This window comes from Choloepus didactylus, chromosome 27 (assembly GCF_015220235.1).
Source record: "Choloepus didactylus isolate mChoDid1 chromosome 27, mChoDid1.pri, whole genome shotgun sequence".
Lineage (NCBI taxonomy): Eukaryota > Metazoa > Chordata > Mammalia > Pilosa > Megalonychidae > Choloepus > Choloepus didactylus.
The window spans coordinates 21,139,258-21,161,154 of NC_051333.1; the positions used below are offsets into that span (position 1 = coordinate 21,139,258).

General features: G+C 38.6%; 1 long non-coding RNA gene across 4 annotated transcripts in view; it reads left to right on the forward strand.

Annotated features, from left to right (window-relative positions):
* The window catches only part of LOC119521582, a 317,896-nt gene that overhangs the window by 234,187 nt on the left and 61,812 nt on the right, over positions 1 to 21,897 (forward strand). The gene's annotated exons all lie outside the window — the stretch shown is intronic.

Below are 21,897 nucleotides of genomic sequence, written 5' to 3' on the forward strand. Positions count from 1 at the left end.
TTGCTACTCAGCCTTCTCTGCACCACCCAACTGGGGAGGCTTGAGGTGCCTCACTCATTACAGCCTGGTGAGGGCGGACGTCTAGGATCCCCGCTCAGCCTTTGCTGGCATGGGTGGAAGTGGAGCAACAGGTTGTTTTCCATGGTATTTGACTGGAGTGCAGTGGTTATTGTCTTAAAAGTTTTCTGGCTTACTAAGCTGCCTCTTTCCTGGTCCTTCAACTAGAAAGAGCAGATTTTTGTTGGAGATTTTTTTGTCCATGTCCATTGGTATTTCTGGGTTGTGGGCTTCTTCAGATACAAGTCTGGGATATATGAGACAAAAACAAAATCTAGAGAACTCATCACCATGGTGCTCCTTGGGTCCTGAAGGCCCTGTCTGCCTTCTTTTCTCCACCTTTCAGAGTCGTCTTCTGTTTTATATATAACATAAAAGGGTTTTAGTTGTACTTGGCTGGAGGAATAGGGAAAAGTACGTCTACTGCATCTTCCTATAACTCTACATAGCATTTTATTTAATCTTTTTCTTGCTTAGTGCACTGGCTAGTATTCCTGGGACAGCATTGAATAATAACAGGAATAGCTTTTATCCTTTTCACGTGCCTCTTTCACTGGGAATGCCTCTAGTGTTACCCCATGAAGTATGATGTTCAGGGTTGAAGTTAGCTGGAGACATTTAATTCAGTTCAGTATAATTAAATTCAGTTTAATAAATATTAATTAGTACACACCACGTGTAAGGCACTGTGCTAAAGCTGGGAATATAGCTAGCAGTGAATAAGAAGTTATAATTGTCTCCCTTATTTAAAAAAATGTCTTTTTCTCTAATCTATTCAAGACCCACCTCTGCATTAATGCCACCAAATATCCTCCATCTTCAGGCTGCTGGGCCGCTCTGGAAGTGGGAAAGGGGGAAAGCAATGGGTTCCCAATTAATCAAGAGGAATATGATTTATATTGTTATATTAAATCTTGGGGCCTATCATGTTATGACTCTTAGTGGCAAGTAATATAACAAGTTCAAGCTAATGGAAGTAAATGGAGAGGTTACATCCATCATAAAGGCACAAGGCTGTCCTATGGAGTCCAAAGACAGGCCATGTAGCTGGGTCCCAAGCCTGGGGGAGGACAGAACCAGGATCCACTAGGACCCTCCATATCTGTTCCTTCCCTCTCTCCAGGTCTCCTGCCATCATGTCTCCTGAGGAGTTGGCTTCCTTCCTCTCTTCCTGCCTCAGGGAGCCTTCCTACATTTACCCAAGACCATGAGAGTAAACCCCAGGTTCCAGCCTCACAACCTGTCATTCCAGGGAATAGTCCAGGCTGAACTAGCTTTTCATTCTCGGAATCAGATTGGCTCAGCTGAACACTTGTCCTCGCCTGGTCTAGCACACTGTGGCTGGAGCCCCTGCTTTATGTGGTATAAACACAGCCTCTAGGGGTTCACTTTCATGATGAGGGTGGGCAGTACCCCAATGGGGTGTTGTTCATTATTCTCCTGACTTTATGGTTATGCGGTAATAATATGAAGTTATAGAGTCTACATTTTACAGGTGCATTTTATACATGTAACAATGTAACTGCACAGACTAACTGTTGGTAGATTGTCCCTCCAAATTAGGGCTTCTGTAAATTGCCATGAGAGTGTTGGCCTGGGGTGAGCCTTTTCTGGGCTGGGTTTTGCACTTTTATAGCTGCCTTGGGTCATTGTATGGCTTTGAATAGTCTTTTTGTTTCTAATTTATATTCACCTTTACCTCTGCCTGGGCTTATAGATAAAACCAATACAAAAATTCTTTTGAATATAAATACTTTCAAATAAGGGGAGCATATTTTCTAGTCAGCAGCATTAAGCTGTGATTACTGTTGTTCCAGGATGAATCTAATCATCCCTCCAACTCTTTCTTTACTGATTTTTTCTTCCTCTCGTATTGGTGTATTATATTGGCATAGTCAAGGACATTAGTTGCGTGCTTCCATCCCATTCCTAATTTTCATATACAAACTTAACTTTAATTCCTAAAAGCTGCAACTTGTCATTTTACATCCCTTTTCACAGAAGCATCACTCACTGCTGCTTTCCCTTTTTCTTAGACCAGTATTGCAACATATTCTGCATTTCTCCAGGCTGTGCTTTTAGCATTTAGCTATTCTAAAGCAACCTCCTTTCTCTACCACCTCTCTGGGGTTCCTGCTCCTGCCTCACCTGAAAGGAACCACATCAAGGTCTATTTCCAGGACTCAGAGGCACAAACTGACAGACTCGCTCCATAGAGAACCCAGCAGGAGTCCGGGGCGGCCTGGGAACAAAGGAGAGCCTGCGTCCCCTGGCGGGTTGCTCACCCTTGTCAGTGAGAATGGCCTATACAGCTAGCTATGTCCTTGGTCAAGTATTCCCCAAATCTCCCAAGAAATAAATGCCAATCAACCTTACCAGGTGACACAGCCATATTACATATCAAAAACCACCAGGAAAAACATACCAAATGTTCTTGTTGAACAACTCTCACCCATTTAGTTCAAGTCAGAAAATTTCCATAAGCCCAGATACCTTAAATTTACATTTCTTTGATTCCAAACCACTACTAATTTTAAAATGCATCATGTCTTTGTCCTTTTTTAGGACAAAAAGAAAGCACTGGCATGATTTTCTTTTGACATCTTGATTCCCAGAAACATTAAAATGTAGAAGAAATGTATCTTAAAACTGAGGAATTACATTAATATCTCACAGTAACCCAAGAATCAGATCATAAAAGAAGGCTCAGCTGGAGTCCAGTAGTATGTAAAAACAGAAACCAGAGTGACTGAACATTATAAAATTGCAATCCTTTCACAGCTCTAGGTTATTCTACTGCAGTTTGAGTGCAAATTACAAACTCTTCATGCATTCCAATATCATGGCTAAATTTCTGATCTTGCATTCTGTAGGGAGTAAACACCCCTACAAAGAAAAGGAACACTTTTAAGGATTTAAGACCTACCTTAAAAAAGTAACCTAATTAATTAATATTAAAATTTCTCCCCATCTCAGTGAGGACACTCAGTGATGAAAATTCCTAAGCTGGTGATCCCATGTAATTGTAATTATATAAAATATCCCAGTGCTATTAGATTAAATTTCCTCTTTCTGTTATGGTATTCCTTCTTGTTGGAATCTGAAGAGCTAATAAAAGATACCCTTGTTCCCTGCCTGGGTTCAGAACCAACTCGGGGGAGAAGCAAATGTCAGACATAAGGAGATCAGAATACCACCCCCATTAGAACAATGATATCTTGAAAGGTGTGGTCGGACATCATGACCAGATTAATCCTTGGAACTGCCCTTCTCTTGGGGATTGAATCATGTACCTTTCAAAAGACATGTTCAAGTCTTAATTCACTTTCCTGTGTAAACCCTTTGGAGAGAGGAGCTTTGAATATGTTAAGGCAATTCAGGGTGTTTGGATTCATTTGTGAATAGGATCTTCGTAGATTCTATTTAACTATGGCCAAACTGAATGAGGTTGGACTTGACTTTGTATGACTGGAGGCATTATTAAGAGAGGGAATTTTGACATAGTCAGAGAAGCCAGAAATCAGAGAAAATCACAGGAGGAGACTAAGGACATCACCATGTGATGAAGGGCTGCCATTGCCAGAATGTTACTGACTCTGGGAGAAGGCATGGCCTTGCCAACATCTTAGATTTTGGACTTCCAGGCTTCAAAACCATAAGACAATAAATTCCTGTTGTTAAGCCAACCGGTGTGTGGTATTTGTCATAGCAGCACTGGCAAACTAAGACGATGACCAAAGGCAAGTTTCATTCTGCAGAGTGGACGCGTTTAACCAGGATCTCTGCCTTGAACTAGCTCCAAGGGAATAGGGCATTCTTCCTCACAGACTTGAATAGGTCAATTCCATCCAGTCAAGAAGTATGGACCAATAGCTTTCACCTACTATCCAGGTACCTTATTCACATCTGAGTTGAGGAGTAAGGCTGGGGAAAGAGGCCAGGAGTTCTTAGGGGAAAGCTTCCTCATGGAAACCAGGTAAGAGATACAAGTTTTTAAAAGATATATTTATTTATTCATTTCATGTGGTAGTCAGCCTCTGAGATGGAGCCCAATGATTCCCCACTTCCTGCTATTCCCACCCTTCTGTAGTCTCCTCCCATATTGTACCAGAGTGGGTCTGTGTGACCCCTACCATATGGTGGAGGTGATGATTTTTACTCCAAAGATTCGGTCATAAAAGACACTGTAGGCTCTGCCTTGGGGGCAGGGTGTCTCTCTTGCTCTCTCCCTCACTTACTTTAAGGGAAGGCAGATGCCATGTTTTGAGCAACCCTTATGTCTGAGGAACTGAAGCCTCCAGCCAATAGCCAATGAAAAGCTGAGACCTAATAGCAATCATGTGCATGAACTTCAAGTGCACTCTCCAGCCCAAGGCAAACCTTGGGATGTCCGCAGCCCCAGGCAACAGGTAGACTACAAACTCCCGAGAGATTGTGAGACCGAGCCACCCAAGTCAGCTGCTCCCATATTCCTGATCCTCAGAAACTGTGAGATAGTAAATGTTTGTTTTAAGCATCTAAGTTTTGGAATAATTTATTATGCAGCAAAAATAAATAGAATATTTAACATTTATTTCATGTATTAACTAAGTTTTCATTATGTGCCAAATATGACAAGAGTCTCTGTCCCTGAGATCTGCTGTTTAGGAGGGAAACTGTGATGTGCACAAGCTTTTCATAAACCTTCTTTACGACAACTCTATGAGGCCAATGTGCTGATTTCTCTTTTACAGGTGAGGCAGTTGTGACTCAGAGAGATTAAACATCATGCGCAAGGTTACAAGTTGGTAGGTTATGCTAAGTTGAGTTGCCTTCTTCTTGTTGAGAGTCTCTTGAGTTTCTTGATATGCAAGAGAGAAAACAAGACTAATATTGATATTCTATTGGGAACATAGATACAGTAAAGCTTGGCATGTGGACCTTCCTGGGAGCAGGGAACCCAGCCTCTCTGTAGCCAGCCCCTGGAGAATAGTTGTCTTACCTTTGTCTTCATGTGCCATGTGTCTTCTGAAAAGCTTAAGGTGGCTTGTGGTGTTGTTCCATTTATAAAGAATCCCCCATTTAAAGACAGTCTTGGTAACTGGCAGGGGTTGAACCGCCAGATGTCTTGATGAGATTGGCATAGAGTGGACAGCTGTGATTCAACATTGTTTAGCTTTGGATACACCATTTTATCATGTTCATCTCTTAGATCTTGAGGTTACTTTATTTGCTATTGGTTTTTAGTGAGTACCACTATAGAGACATAACTTTTAATATATAAAATCTTAAATGTTATCAAAAGTATAGAAATACTCTTGGCACCAGCATGGCCATCAGATATATGTATTAGCATAATAATTGAATGATAACATTGTCCTGAATTAATTTAGTCCCTTCAGCTTTATAACATGAAAACATGCTAATCCACCCCAAATTACCAAATTAAGAACTCATATCTTCACCAAACTGCAGAAGGTACTGCACAATAAGAAATATGTTCCAGCCACTGAACAATGATTACATTTAAGAATTTTCTAAGGTTGGAGAAATTTAAATTTTCAGACAGACAGTTACATGAGGCTTGAGTATCCATATTTTTGCTATGAATACATTTATTTATGAATAAATAGGTTGTATCAATTAACAGTATAACAGCTGGAACAATAAAAGTGAAAATTAATGTCTTTGAATGTGATTTCTTGCCCCAGTTGGAATTTTCATGTTTCTTGGGTTTATATTTCAAATTGGATTTTTTTGGTTATTATGGAGGGTTATATGGTGAAAATGCATCAGGTAGATAGTTATGTAAGTGGGGGAAAAAAGAACTACAGTCCTCCACAGCCATGATAAGTAAAGATTAACGCTACTAACCAGATTATGTTCAGATCAATTCCAGTAAAAATCAACCACCATGTTTGTAAAGAGAGGCTGTATCTTCTCCTACTTCCCTCAACAGCAATTCTTACCCCATTTTCCTTTATTCCGTGAGACCTAACCTACCATGTGTTGATTTTCTAAGCAAAGCATAAATGGGCATCATCTGCTGCTCAGAATCTTGCCAGGAAGACACAAACCTGTGAAGACAATGCTTCTTCAATTTAACTGCCTGAGGTTTTTCTGTAGGAAGGTTCAGAACATGTGGCTTGTGAAAAATTAAGACATTGAACTTTTTTGAAATTTAGTACCAGATTAAGGTCATCAAACTCTTTTCTAAGTTTAAATGTTACATTTTCCAGCTCAAATACCCTATCCTTTATCAAATCTTCTTAGTCCATTCTAATGCTTATTAACCCCTGAGCCATAGCTATAATGGTTTTCCTCCATTCATTCATTTATTCATTCAGTTAACAAATACTTGTTGAATACCTCTTCTGGGCTGTACTCTGTGCTGGAAAAAATATATTCTGTTGGGTCTCACCTGCAAGAAACTTAGAGTCCAGTGGAAGGGACTGATCTAGCAATTGATGCTGTGGTGCAGTGAGGGTAAGCATTGTCATATTTGTGAATAAACCATGAGAGCATGAACCCAGACTGAGTCGTGGGTGGCTTCCTGGGAAAGCAGTAGTTAAGGTGAACCTTAAAGTTGGGGTGGAAAAGAGATGACATACCCAAAGACAGGGAGGTTTGAAAATGCTGTGCAAGTTGTGATACATCTCAATAGGCCTTTCAGAGAGGCTAGAGAGATGAGCAGGGCCAGATCATGAAGTCGTTGGGTATCAGGCTAAAGAGTTTCCACGTGATTGTGAAAGCATTGGGGAATGACTGTTGATGTGTGAGGAGTAGAATAGATGATCTGGTTGGTGTTTTAGAAATATCACTCTGGAGGACTTTACTCATTGACATTGCAGTGCACTGGGTACCCTGGTCAACCTTCCCATTGAAAACAACTAGAAATGCTGGATGAAAAAGAAATGTATTATTAAATGAATCAGTGAGCTGGCAAGAAAGTAAGAAGCTCTCAAGTCAAAAATCAAGTGAAGATAGGAACTCAGAAAGTTAAGTATAGACACTGTTTTTTCTGGTTTGTTAGAGCTGCCATTATGCAAAATACCAGAAATGGATTAGCTTTTATAAATGGGATTTATTGGGTTGCAAATTTACAGTTCTAAGGCTATAAAAATGTCCAAACTAAAGCATCAACAAAAGGATACCTTCACTGAAGAAGGGCCATTGGCATCCGGAACATTTCTGTCAGCTGGAAAGGCATGTGGCTGTTGTCAGCTGGTCCTTTGCTCCTGGGTTCTGGTTTCAAATGGCTTTCTCCAAAATGTCTCTGGGCCTCTGTCTCTCTTAGCTTCTCTCTCTAAGCCTCTGTGTATCCTTGCTTGTTCTCCCAGGGTGTTTCTGAGCATCCGGGGTCCTCTCTTAGCTTCTCTGGGGCAAACTCTGGGCTTCAACCTCACAGCTTAGCATCTCCAAACGTCTTTCTGTCTGTATCTCCCAGTGTTTCCAAGCATCTGGGTCCCTGTTTTCTCCTGGGGGCAAACTCTGGATTACATATCTTAGCTTCTCTCCAAAATGTCTCTCAGCTTCTCCTTTCCATGAGCTGTCTTAAAATACTTCAGTGAACTAATCACTGGATGGGTGGGGACACATCTCCATGGAAATGATCTAATCAAAAGGTCTCACCTATAGTTGGGTGGGGTCACATCTCCATGGAAACAACCTAATCAAATGTCCTACCCTAATCAAAAGACTAATAAGTCTGCCCCCACAAGATTGCATCACATAACATGGCCTTTGTGGGGGACATAATAGATTCAAACCAGCATATTCCACCCCCTGGACCTCAGAAAGACATGTTCTTTCCAAATGTAAAAATAAATTCATTCCATCACAATATAGATAAGTGAAAAGTCTTATCAAAATCAGTTATGGGTGTGGTTTGTCCTAAGGCAGCATTCTCCTCTGGCTGTGCACCTGTGAAACTCTGAACAAGCTATCTGCTGCCAATATACAAAAGAGGGACAGTCATAGGAGAAAAGTTCCCATTGCCGTGGGGAGAGGTTGAAAGGAAAATGGAGTTCATGGGACCAAAACAATTTCTAAAACCTGCAGGGCATACTTCATTAAATTTCAAAGTCTGAGAGTCATTTATTGAAAGATATTTTACCTCAGGGTTTGAGATAGCGGTAGTCCCACCCTTTCCAAAGGCTTATGCAGAGGCCTTGCTCCAAACACTGGGATGATTGCTCCAACATATCCATGCATTGGGGAGACCACCTACTTGTTGGCCCCACCCTCCTCAAGCACCAGGGTACCACCAAGACTCTGCATCTCCAGGGCAAAGGCTCTCCCCTCTCTGAACAATGGGGTGGTGACCAGGCTCTCCCCAATCTCCAGGGAATGTACTCCACCCTCTCTGAGGCCTGGGGTGGCAGCACTCTTCCTGAGCATTGAGGCAGAAGGCCTGCCCTCTGCCTCCATGGCAGACTCACCCTTTCCACATGCATGGGTAGGTCCACTCTCTTGACCTGAGGTTTGTTGGCTCCAGACCTTAGCTTCCATGGTTCTGCCTTTGAAGTCATCCTTCTCTCAACTTGTCCCTTCTCCATCCCCTCCAGTCCAGACTGGCAGTGGTTCTGTTTATACAGATCTCACAAAAACTTTGTTGGCTTGGCATGCAGCATACAGAGGTCAAAATCATCAGACAATAGGACTTTGCATAAATCCTTTCTGTATAACTCCATCTCCAATCCTAGCTTGCACTGAAATGGCTGGCTGTTTTCAGGGTTCATTAAATCCTCATGTGGCACATTATCCTCTGGGGTCTCACTTTCTAGAAGCCCATAATTTTCAGACCATTAATCTCTGGTTTCTTTGTGCCCAAGAGTTCACTTCTCAGCTTACCTCTTTTATCTTGCATTTTACTATAAGCTGCAAGGAGAAGCCAGGCTGCATTTTCCATATTTAGTTTGGAGATTTCTTCAGCTAAGTATCTCAGCTCACTGTTTTCAAATTCTGCCTTCATCAAACACCAGGATTCAATTTTGCCAAATTCTCTGCCACTTAAAAAAAAGGATCTCCTTTCTTCCAGTTGGCAATGACACATTCATCATTTCCATCTATGGCCTCATCAGAAGTATTTTTAGAGTCCATATTTCTATGAACAGTCTCTTCAAAGCAATCTAGGCCTTTTCTATCAAGCTCTTTGCAATTCTTCCAGAATCTTCCCCTTACCCATTTAAAAAGTCATTCCAACAAGTTTGGTATTTGCAAACTCAGCAGCACCCCACTTTTCTGATACCAAAATCTGTTCCAGTTTGCTAGATCAGCCTTTATGCAAAATACCAGAAATGGATTGGCTTTTATAAGGTAGATTTATTAAGTTACAAAATTAAAGTTCAAAGGACATAAAACTGCCAAAACTAAGGCATCAACAAGAGGATATCTTCACTGAAGAATGTCTGGTTGCACCCAGGACACACTGCCTTTGACCTTGAGGGCATTTGATAAATGAGAGGAACTTGAAGTTTGGCTCTTATGTCATTTTGGGCTGTGGAGTGCAGGGCACAAAGCTCAGGGACCATCCAATATGGAGGGTCTAATATGACACTACCCCATAAAGCTGAGATCCTAAGGATTATACCCTTAGAGCAAAGATGAACTAGATTTCATGGAAATTGTTATCCTTGAATTTTGGTGCTGAGATACAATGGGGGGGGGGGGACAATTTTGCCTAAAAAACTGTAACCACAAGCACGTCCTCACAAAAGTTTACACCCAAAACACACAGTGCGAAAATGATCTGAAAATGGGATATAGAGAGAAATAAGTGAAAATCCCTTCTCTGGAGGATCCCACCTTCATTAAAACCTCAAAGAATTTACCAATGTGAAGTTATAAAAAATATATGAGCATTCAATAAAAATGAGCAAACACAAACAGAACAAAACAAAAAGAGAAGGCACCATGAGAAAGGGCCATCAGAAAAAGTACATGGCATAATCAGACTGGCAAAACTTATTGATTAATGTAATGTATGTAAAATATAGTAAAGAAAGATCACAAAGAGCTTGAAGAAAAAAAAAAAGAAGTATACTATTGTAAGGTTCTTATTCTACATATAACAATACGATTTGATGGTGGACCATGATAAGTTAAGGATGTATACTATAAAATCTAAAAAATCTAAAGCGATGATGAAAATACCAAAACAAAGAGTTATGGCTAATAAGCCAACAAAGGTGATAAGATGGAGTGGAAACAACTAATTAAAGATGTTCAAACAATTCTTCTAAATCAAATCAATGAGTTGAAGGAAAATATGGCAAAAGAGATGAAGAATATAAAGAACACACTGGGTGACCATGCAGAAGAACTCAAAAGTTGAAAAACAAATGGCAGAACTTGTGGGCATGAAAGACACAGTAGAAGAGATGAAAAACACAGTTGAGACATACAACAGCACATTGAAGAGGCAGAAGAAAGGATTAGTGAACTAGAGGACAGGATATCTGAAATCCTGCACACAAAAGAAGAAGTAAGGAAAAGAATGGGAAAATATGAACAGGGTCTCAGGGAACTAAATGACAACAACAAAGCACATGAATATACATGTTATGGGTGTCCCAGAAGGAGAAGAGAAGAGAAAATTGTCAGAAACAATAATGGAGGAAATAATCACTGAAAATTTCCCAACTCTTATGAAAGACATAAAATTACAGATCCAAGAAGTTCAGCAAACCCCAAATAGAATAGATCCAAATAGACCTACTCCAAGACACCTACTAATCAGATTGTCAAATGCCAAAGACAAAGAGAATTCTGAAAGCAGCAAGAGAAAAGTGATCCATCTCATACAAGAGAAGCCAAATAAGAACATTTGTGGATTTCTCGGCAGAAACTATGGAGGCGAGAAGGAAGTGGTATGATATATTTAAGATACTGAAAGGGAAATATTGCCAGCCAAGAATTCTATATCTGGCATAAATGTCCTTCAAAAATGAGGGAGAGTTTAAAATATTTTCAGACAAATAGACACTGAGAGAGTTTGTGAACAAGAAACCTGCTTTATAAGAAATACTAAAGGGTGTGCTACAGGCAGATAGGACAAGATAGGAGAAGAGAGGTTTGGAAAAGAGTGTTGAAATGAAGATTATCAGTAAGGGTAAAAGGAGAGAAAAAAAAGATATGATGTATAAAATACAAAAGAAAGTAGTAGAAGAAATTACTGCTTTTACAATAATAACATAAAATTTTAATGGACTAAGCTCTGCAATCAAAAGACATAGACTGGCAGAATGGTTTAAAAAACCAGGACCCATCTATATGCTGTCTACAAGAGACTCATTTTAGACTCAAGGACAAAAATAGGTTGAAAGTGAAAGGCTGGAAAAAGATATTTCACTTAAAACAACAACCAGAAAAGAGCAGGGGTAGCTATACTAATATCAGACAAATTGGACTTCAAATTGTAAAACAATTTAAAAAGACAAAGAAGGACACTGTTAATAAAAGGGACAATCCTTCAAGAAGACAGAACAATCATAAATATTTATGCATGAAGCCAGAGTGCCCCAAAATACATGAGGCAAACACTGACAGCATTGAAGGCAGAAGTAGACACTTCTACAGTAATAGCTGGAGGCTTCAATATACCACTCTCATCAATAGATGGAACATCCAGACAGAGGACCAACAAGGGCACAGAGATTTTGAATAGTATGATAAATGAACTAGACTCTACAGACATTTACAGAACATTGTACCCCACAACAGCAGGATACACTTTTTTCTCAAGTGCTCATGGATCATTCTCCAGGATAGACCACATGTTGGGTCACAAAGCAAGTCTCAATAAATAGAAAAAGAGCAAAATTATACAAAGCACTTTGTCAGATCATAATGGAATGGAATTGGAAATCAATATCAGGAAGAAGGCTGGGAAATTTACAAATTATGGAGGCTAAACAACACACTCTTAAACAACCAGTGGGTCAAGGAAGAAGTTACAAGAAAAATCAGTAAATATCTTGAGGCAAATGAAAATGAGAACACAGTGTATCAAAATTTATGGGATGCAGAAAAGGCAGCACTGAGAGAGAAATTTATTGCCCTAAATGCCTATATTAAAAAAGAAGAAAGCAAAAATCAAGGAATTACTGCTCACCTGGCAGAACTAGAGAAAGAACAGCAAACTAACTCCAAAGCAAACAGAAGGAAAGAAATAACAAAGATTAGAGCAGAAAAAAATGAAACTGAGGACATGAAAACAATAGAGAGAATCAACAAAACCAGAAGTTGATTGTTTGAGAAAATCAGTAAATTGATGGACACTTAGCTAGGCTGACGAGAGTGGGGGGTGAAATGAATACAAATAAAATCAGAAATGAGAGGGGGGATATAACTACTGACTGCAGAAATGGAGATAATGAGAGGATACTATGAGCAACTATGTGCTAACAAATTAGACAACTTAGACAAAATGGGCAACTTCCTAGAAAAGCATGAACAACCAGCACTGACTCAAGAAGAAATAGAAGACCTCAACAAACCAATCACAAGTAAAGGGATTGAATCAGTCATCAAAACCTCCCAAAAAAGAAAAATCCAGGATCAGATGGCTTCACGTGTGAATTCTACCAAGAATTCAAGAAAGAATTAGCAACAATCCTGCTCAAACTCTTCAAAAAAATTGAAGAGAAGGAAAAGCTACCTAACTCATTCTATAAGCCAATATCACCCTGATAGCAAAGTCAGACAGATACTACAAGAAAAAAAATTACAGACCAATCTCCTTAATGAATACAGATGCAAAAATCCTCAAGAGAATACTTGCAAATTGAATCCAGCAGCACATTAAAAAATTTTACCTCATGACCAAGTGGATTTTATTCCAGGTATGCAAGAACATAAATTAATGTAATACACCGCATCAGTAAATCAGAGGGGGAAACCACATGATTTTCTCAATTGATGCAGAAAAGGCATTTGACAAAATTCAGCATCCGTTCTTGATGAAAACACTTCAAAGGCTAGGAACATACTAAAGGGAATATATAGAAAAACCCATAGCCAACATTATACTCATTGGGGAAAGGCTGAAAGCTTTCCCTCTAAGATCAGGAACAAGACAAGGATGCCCACTGTCACCACTGTTATTCAACATTGTGCTGGAAATTCTAGCTAGAGCACTTAGGCAAGAAAAAGAAATAAAAGGTGTCCAAATTGGAAAGGAAGAAGTAAAACTTTCACTGTTTGCAGAGAACATGATCCCATATGGAGAAAATCCCGAAAAATGTACAGCAAACCTACTACAGCTAATAAATAAGTACAGCAAGGTGGCAGGATACAAGATCAACACGCAAAAGTCATTGGTCTTTCTATACATTAGTATGGAGCAATCTCAAGAAGTAATCAAGAAAAAAAATTCCAACCAAAAGAATCAAATATTTAGAAATAAATTTAACTAAGGACATAAAATACTTATACACAGAAAACTACAAAAAAAAATTGCTAAAAGAAATCAAGGAAGAGCTAAATAAATGGAATGACATTCTGTGTTCCTGGATTGGAAGACTAAAGGTAGTTAAGATGTCAATTCTACCCAAATTGATTTATACATTCAATGCAATACCAATTAAAATCCCAACAACTTACTTTGCAAAAATATAAAAACCAATATTATCAAATTTATTTGGAAGGGCAGGGTGCCGTGAATAGCTAAAAAATATGTTGAGAAAGAAAAATGAAGTTAGAGGTCTCATACTACCTGACTTTAAAGCATATTACAAAGCTACAGTGGTCAAAACAGCATGGTACTTGCATAAAGATAGGTATACTGATCAACAGAATCAAACTGAATTTTCAGAAACAGACCCTCTCATCTGTAGACAATTGATCTTTGATAAGGTGGTCAAGCTCACTCAACTGGGACAGAGCAGCCTCTTCAACAAATGGTGCTTGGTGAACTGGATATGGATATATTCAAAGGAATGATAGAGGACCCATTTCTCATACCTTATGTAAAAATTAACTCAAAATGGATCAAAGACTTAAACATTAGATCTAAGGCCATAAAACTTTTAGAGGAAAATGTAGGGAAATATCTAAAGATCTGTTAATAGGAGGTGGTCTCCTAGACCTTACACCCAAAGTGTGAAAATGAAAAAAGAAATAGATAAATAGGATCTTCTTAAAATTGAATACTTTTGCACATCAAAGGACTTTGTCAGGAAAGTAAAAAGGCAGCCTACACAAGGGGAGATAATATTTGGAAACCATATTTCAGATAAGGCTTTAATATCCAGAATATATAAAGAGATCAACAACAAAAAGATAACTCAATTTAAAAATGGGCAAAAGACATGGAAAGACACTTTTCCAAAGAGGAAATACAAATTTATAAAGATTGAAATCATAACATCATCTTCTTTGACCACAATGAAATGAAGCTAGAAATCAATAACAGAAAGAAATCTGGAAAATTCACAAATATGTGGATATTAAGTAATAAACTCTTAGCCAATAGGACAAAGAAGAAATCACAAGGGAAATTAAGAAATATTTCGAGACTGATAATGAAAACACAGCATACCAAAATTTATGGGATGCAGCAAAGGCCATATTTAGAGGAATATTTAGAATCTAAATGCTTACATTAAAAGAAAAGAAAGATCTCAAATCAGTAATCTAACTTCACACATAGAAAAACTAGGAAAAGAAGAGCAAACTAAACACAAAGTGAGCAGAAGGAAGGAACTAATAAAGATTAGAAAGGAGATAAATAGAGAATAGAAAAACAATAGACTCAATGAAACCAAAGTTGGTTCTTTATCAAGATTACTAAAATTGGCAAACCATTAGTTAGAGTGACAAAGAAGAAGAAAAAGGTCTTTTGAGACCTTTCAAATAAAATCAGAAATAAAAGGGGGAAATATTACTACCAATATTACAGAAATTACGAGGATATTATGAAAAATTGTTCACCTACAAATTAGACAACCTAGATAAAATGGACAAATTCCTAGAAACACACACATTCCCTAAACTTATTCAAAAGGAAATAGAATATCTCAACAGCATATTAAGAAGTAAAGAGATTGAACCAGTAAGAAAAAATCTCCCAACAAAGGAAAGTCCAGGACCAGAAGACTTCACTGTGAATTTTGCCAAACACTTAAAAGTTAACAGCAAACCTTTTCAAATACTTCCAAAAAATTGAAGAGGAGGAAAGACTTCTTAATTAATTCTATGAGGCCAGCATCCCCCTAATACCAAAGCCAGACAGATATCACAAGAAAAGAAAATTACAGACCAATATCCTCTAGAAATATGGAAGCAAAAATCCCCAATAAAATATTAGCAAACCCTAAATTTAACACACTAAATTTATAACAACCCAATTTTCATTTAATACCTTCTAAATTGCACATCAAAAGGATTGCACACGTAGATGAAATAGCTACAGTATGGAAACACAGAGATGGAAAATAGAATTCAGGGGCAGTGGTAGGGAGTGGTAGAGTAGGAAGTTAATGAGTAATGGATATATAGTTTCTATTTGGGGTAATGGGAAATTTCTGGTGGTAAGAGTTGAACAACATTGTGAATGTTATTAAATGCTCTGAATGGTATGTTCAGCAGTGGTTGCAGTGGGAAAGTTTGTGATGTATATATGTTTCTGCAATTAAAAAAAGTAAAATAACTAAAGAGACAAAAGCAATTAAATACATTTCATGATCCTGTTCTGAATCTAACAATGGAGGAGTCAAGGCCCAAAAGAACATTATTGGGACATATGGAAAAATTGGAATATCGACTGTGAGCTTTATATCAGTGTTAAATTTTTTGAACTTGATAACTGCACTTAAGATGTTACATAAATGAATATCCTGGTTTTTAGGAAATGTACATGGAAGTATTAGGTGTTCAAGAACCATGATGTGTATATACAACCTGCTCTCAAAAGTTTAAAAGATAGATAGATAGAGGCAGAGAAATGGCAAATCTGTCAAAATGTTAAAAGTTGGTATCTTTAGAGGTGTTATATGGGAGTTCTCTCCATAGCTTTTCTATTATTTTTGTATGGCAATTGTCCTGTAAGTTTGAAATTATTTCAAAATTAAAATGTAAAAATAAAAAATACTAATAGAACTGCAAGGATAACAACACACCCTTCTACTTTACTTTATATACAATAGTATCCTACCTTATTTCATATACAACAATACATTCCATATAGATTAACTGCCAAAATAAGAGAAGTAAAACTTCAAAACTTTTTAAAGGAAATAGAATAATCTATCTTTATAGTCTTAGGATACAATGATTATGGACCCCAGGAAAGCCTTGTTCTTTTAATCCAGTCTTGTGAGTGCAGACTTATTGTGGGTGAGATCTATTGATTAAGTTGTTCCCATGGAGATATGACCGACCCAATTGTGGGTGGGAGCTTTGATTAGATTATTTCCACAGGGATGTGACCCCACCCATTTAGGGTGGGTGATTAGTTTACTGGAATCCTTTGAGAGAGACATTTAGAGAGAATCTAAGATATGTAATCCAGAGTTTTCCCCCTGGAGAAGCTAAGAGCTGACACAGACCCAGACACTTGGAGATGTTGACAGAAAGACATTTGAAGATGCTAAGCTAAGAGAAGAAGCCCAGAGTTTGCCCTGGAGAAGCTAAGAGAGAACCCTGAGATGCTTAGAGAGAAATGCTGCAAGAGAGAACAAAGACAACAAGCAAGGATGCACAGAGGCTAAGAGAGACAGAAGCTCAGAGATATTTTGGAGAAAGCCATTTTGAAACAAGAACCCAGGAGCAAAGGACCAGCAGATGCCAGCCATGTGCCTTCCCAACTAACAGAGGTGTTCTGGATGCCGTCAGCCTTTCTTCAGTGGAGGTATCCTCTTGTTGATGCATTAGTTTGGACACTTTTAGGGCCTTAGAACTGTAAATTTGTAACCTAATAAATCCCCTTTATAAAAGCCAACCCATTTTTGGTATTTTGGATAATGGCAGCATTAGCAAACCAGAACATACTCAGAAAGCATAGTCTTGAGGAAATAACTGATAAAGTATACCAGAATAAAGTTTAATAGTTCTAGTCACCAATAATAAGGTTAAAATGCAAGCCTACTTTGGGAAAATATATTTTAGACCCCCATAATTGAAAAAAGCTTTGTTTCCATAGTATATAAAGAAAGAAAAAAATATGCAACCCAATAATAAAAGGGCAAAAGATGCAGACAATGAACTGAAAAGGATGATTTAGTGATCAATTAGCATATGAAAATATGTTCAACTTGCCAGTAATCAGGGAACTTCAAATTAAAACAGTGAAATATTTTATATCAATCATATGGTCAAAAATTAAAATGTTTGACAAGTATTTGAAACCGACTAGAGAAATAGGAACTCACCCTGTAGACCAGAGTACAAGTTAGTATAGCCAGCTGTACTTCTGGAGGCAATACCTGTTGAAGGTTGAATACATGCACTCCTTTTGACCAAGTTTATTCCAGATCTACTTATACAGCCTTGAGATATTCTTGAGCATGTGCACAAGGAGACTTGTCTCAGGGGCTTTACTGAAGCGGTATTGGCAGCTGCGAAAAAATGGGAAACAACCTATGTGTCCATCATTAGGAAAACAGATTTTTTTAATTGAAGGATATTAATATAATGAATTAGTATAGAGAGCAGTGTCTTAGTCTGCCAGGGCTGCTAGGACAATACCACACAATGGGTTGGCTGAAACAATAAGAATTTATTGGCTCACAGTTTAGAGGCCAGAAGACCTAAATCAAGGCATCTGAAAGGTCGTGCTTTCTCTCAGAGTCTGTAGTGCAGTGATGGCTCGCTGCAGTCCTTGGGGTTCCTTGACTTGCATCTCTGTCTCCGTCTTATGGCTGTGTCCTTGATCTCCTGCTGTGCCTGTGTCTGACTTCTGGCTTCTATGTCTTCTGGCTTATTCCAGTTTCTAGTTTCTAGTGACTGACTGCAGCCAAATGTCCTCTCTTTATAAGGCCTCCAGTCATTCAGATTAAGACCTACCCTGATTCAAATCTGGCCACACCTTAACTAATAATAATATCTTCAAAAGATCCTTTTTACAAATGGGCTCACACCCACAGGAATACAGATTAAGACTGGAATATGTCTTTTTGGGAGACATGTTTTGATCCCCAAATAAATTATTGAACTAGATCTCTGTGCATTAACATGGATGAATCTTGAGCACACATTGATGAGGGAAAGAACATGTTGAATGGGGATGTATACAGTATGACATTACGTAAAGTTTAAAAATAAAGAAAATAACTCTATAGATTCTTTAAAGATCCTTACATAGGGGTATGATATGAGTGGAAAGGCTAAACACAAGCTTCTGGATACCTCTGGTGGAGAAGTGGGGGTGGGATGAGGAAGGAAACGGGGGTTTCACCTCTAGTGGTACAGCTTTATTTCTTAAAAATCCAACTCAAAACAAATATGGCATAATGTTAAGATTTTTAAGTTAAAAAATACACATAATTCCCAGCACATATAAATTTTTGAAGAAAAAGGGGGGGGCATTGAGAAAGAGAGTGAAAGAAGGAATTGCACTCAGTGAACGTCCCTAGGTGTCGTAAGCAGCTGCAGGGATTGAGGTGGTGACATTGTCAACATTTCATATGGAGGATGTTTTTTAAAAATTAGTTCCAGTATGAGTGAAAGTTGATGTCTTGGCATAGGTAGAAAACTGGCTTGCAGAAACATGAGGGCCAGCATGAATGAATGACCTGGAGACTTACTAATGCTGGGTTCTTTGGGAATACAGAGAGTCACTCTGTTTAACATCTTTATCCATAATGTGGATACCAGAGTACAGGAAACTATGGTCTTGGAGAGGGTGCCAAGCCCTTCCCAGATCTGAGACTTCAGCCTGGTTTCACCAGGCCATACAGTAGGCCAAGGAGGATTGGGAAGTTGGGGTCATCTGAACCCTCCTGAGTAGGCTCCGAGTGATACCAACTGCAGAAGGGATGCAGGTCCAGCTGTCATTGGGTATCCTGGGCCAGTCGCCATCAAGGACTTACTGACCAGTCTAGAGAACCAACTGGGAGGTGATTTAGATTTGCCAGATACCCAAGGAGGAGAGCATGCATGTCAGGCACAGAACAGGCGAAGCAAGGCTGCGAGAGTTCCTAATGTTTTGGTGCAAATAGTCTTGTTTACTGAACCCTAGAATATACAATGTGAATTCTTAAGAGAGAAAAATCTAGGATAAAGGAAAGGAAACTCCACTTTGTACAAGGAAAGGGAAATCTATCAAGCTTCTTGCCCTAAATAGGTGGTGCCCACTTGAAGCCAAAAGTTATTCAAAAAGACTTTATTGAAATTGAGAAGTCTTTTGGGTCTAGCCTTGACCTTTGGGTTTGTTTGGATGAGCCATGTCTGGACAGATCTAAGCCTGAACAGGAACCTCAGCCTGGGTTGCTTCTTTCCTTTTAGGCTGGCAACACCTGCAAGTTCACATGTCGGGCACTATTTTCTATTTTGCCCAAAGAGATGTAAGAACTCCCATTTTTCCAAAGCATCAAAAAATCTAACGCTAAGATACAGTCATACTCTACAAACTCAGCTTATGTGTAAATTAAGCAATGATCACTAATTGGTGTCAAGATGACTAAAGAAGCTTTGTTTGAATATCTATTTTTAATTTTCTATTTGCATGGGAAATTCCTTATCTTTCAGCCTGTTAAAGGGCTTTCTGATTTACAAGGATATCATCATAATTGAATAATGATACACTGCTTAGCATGTTGTTGCTCAAAATGTTTTCTCCCTCCAGTTACTTTTTTTAAGTAAGTAAGTGCCTTTTTTTCCATTCTTAATGTAAACAGCATGGTCAGTTTTCTCTTAAATCTGTCTCTCTTATAGTGAGTTTGAAATTTGAGTTGGAAGGGAATTTTTTTTTCATTGTTAGAAGGGTCTACTAAAATAGATGAAGACTATTAATCTGTTAGTAGTCTGTGAGACTTAAAAAAGTGATTAAAATATGGTAAATCTTTCTATTGACCAGATGCTGGAGATGTTCAAAATGGCTAATAAATACAATCTCTTTGTTGAATATCTTTCTAAAAGTCATTGATAGTTTATAGGTTATGTTGACTCTAGCTAAAAGAAAATAATTGTATTAACAAATACTCATTAATTGTATTTTCTCGATTCTGTGTAAATGTAAAGAATAAGATTGTAAGGAAGCTGGTAATTAGTGTACAGATTTATTCTAGCATACAGAGGTAAGCTGGCACCAAAAAAAAGGGAAAAAGACTTTTTGGCTCAATGGAAGCAAAAGTTTCATGGGATCTTTTCAGCTTAGAGATGATAGGAGCAGACAGAAAAAGGTTCATTCCATAAGAAAAGAAGAACATGAAAATTTCAACTGAATATTCATCAGAATCTCTGGAGAAAGCAGAATTTTCTTCTTTCTACTAAGCTAAGAAGTAGTAGGCATTATAAACAAAAATTTTGTTAGATTTGATGGCATAATTTTTTTCCCTTTTTCTGTTTCATCTTTCTTGTCTATCCACCCCTCTCCATCTCCACCGCTACCATTTAGTCCAAGCCAATGTCATCTCTTGCAATTACAGAGCAGGATTCTAAAAACGACAATACAATGAACAAACAAATGTAAGTAATATAAATTACTCTGTGCGAGATGGGAAGCCACCGGAAGATTTTGAGCAGAGTAAGGGTTGTGATTTGACTCAATTGTTCACAGTTCTGTTCTCAAATAGAGAATAGAATAGACTTGCACCAATTTGGATATATATTCCCCCAAAAGCCATATTTTTTAATGCTGAGAATATGGCTGTATGTTTTGTGGAGGCAGATTGATTAATCTTTTTTATCAGGATGTGACCTCCTGAATGAATGTTTCCATGGAAATTTGACCCCTCCCTTTCAGGATGGGTATTGATTAGTTTACTGGAGTCCTTTAAAGGGGGCTTGCGCAGAGAACAGAGAGAGGAAAACACCCTGGGATATGCGAAGCCAAAACCCAGATGCTTGCTTGTAGACTCTTGGAGATGCAGACAGAAGGACATTTGGAGAAGCTAAGTGAAGACAGAAGCCCAGAGATATTTTGGAGAAAGCCATTTTGAAACACAACCCCAGAGCAAAGGACCAGCAGTTGTCAGCCACCTGCCCTCTCAGTTGACAGAGGTGTCCGGACACCACCACCCATTCTTCAGTGATGCCTTAGTTTGGACACTTAGAACTGTAAATTTGTAGCCAAGTAAATCCCCTTTATAAAAGCCAATCCATTTCTGGTATCTTGCATAACGGCAGCATTAGCAAACCAGAACAAGATTGGAAGGGGTCTGGGTGGAGGCAGGGAAGCCAGGTAGGGCCCATTTTGTTAAGCCAGGGTAAGAAGATGGCGGCCTGCACCTCAGTGGCACCCATGGAGGTGGAGAGAGAGGTGGTTGGATTCAGGGTATATTTCAAAGGCTGAGTTGACAGAATTTGTCAAGGGACTGGAATGGAGCATCAGATAAAAAGACTTAAGGATGATTCCAAGCTTTTACACTTCAGCACCTAGAAAAACAGAGCTGCCTTTAACTGAGCAGGGCAGGTTAGGGGAAGGATTTCAGGAGCTTGGCTTCAGGCATGTTAATTTTGACTTGATTATTAAACATACAAGTGGAGATGTGCAGTAGGCAGATAGCATGTATATCACAGAAAGGAGGGCTATGTGAAAAGTCAAAGAAACATTAAATACAGTAAAAGTTTTAAAAGTTCACGTAGAGACAAGGCCCTGCTGGCCTGAGGCTCGGGCCCCACAGCTACAGAGCAGTGCTGAGGCCAGTGTGCCTAAATTTCAGCCACTGTGGTTGACTTTGACCATTACAGACAAATGGA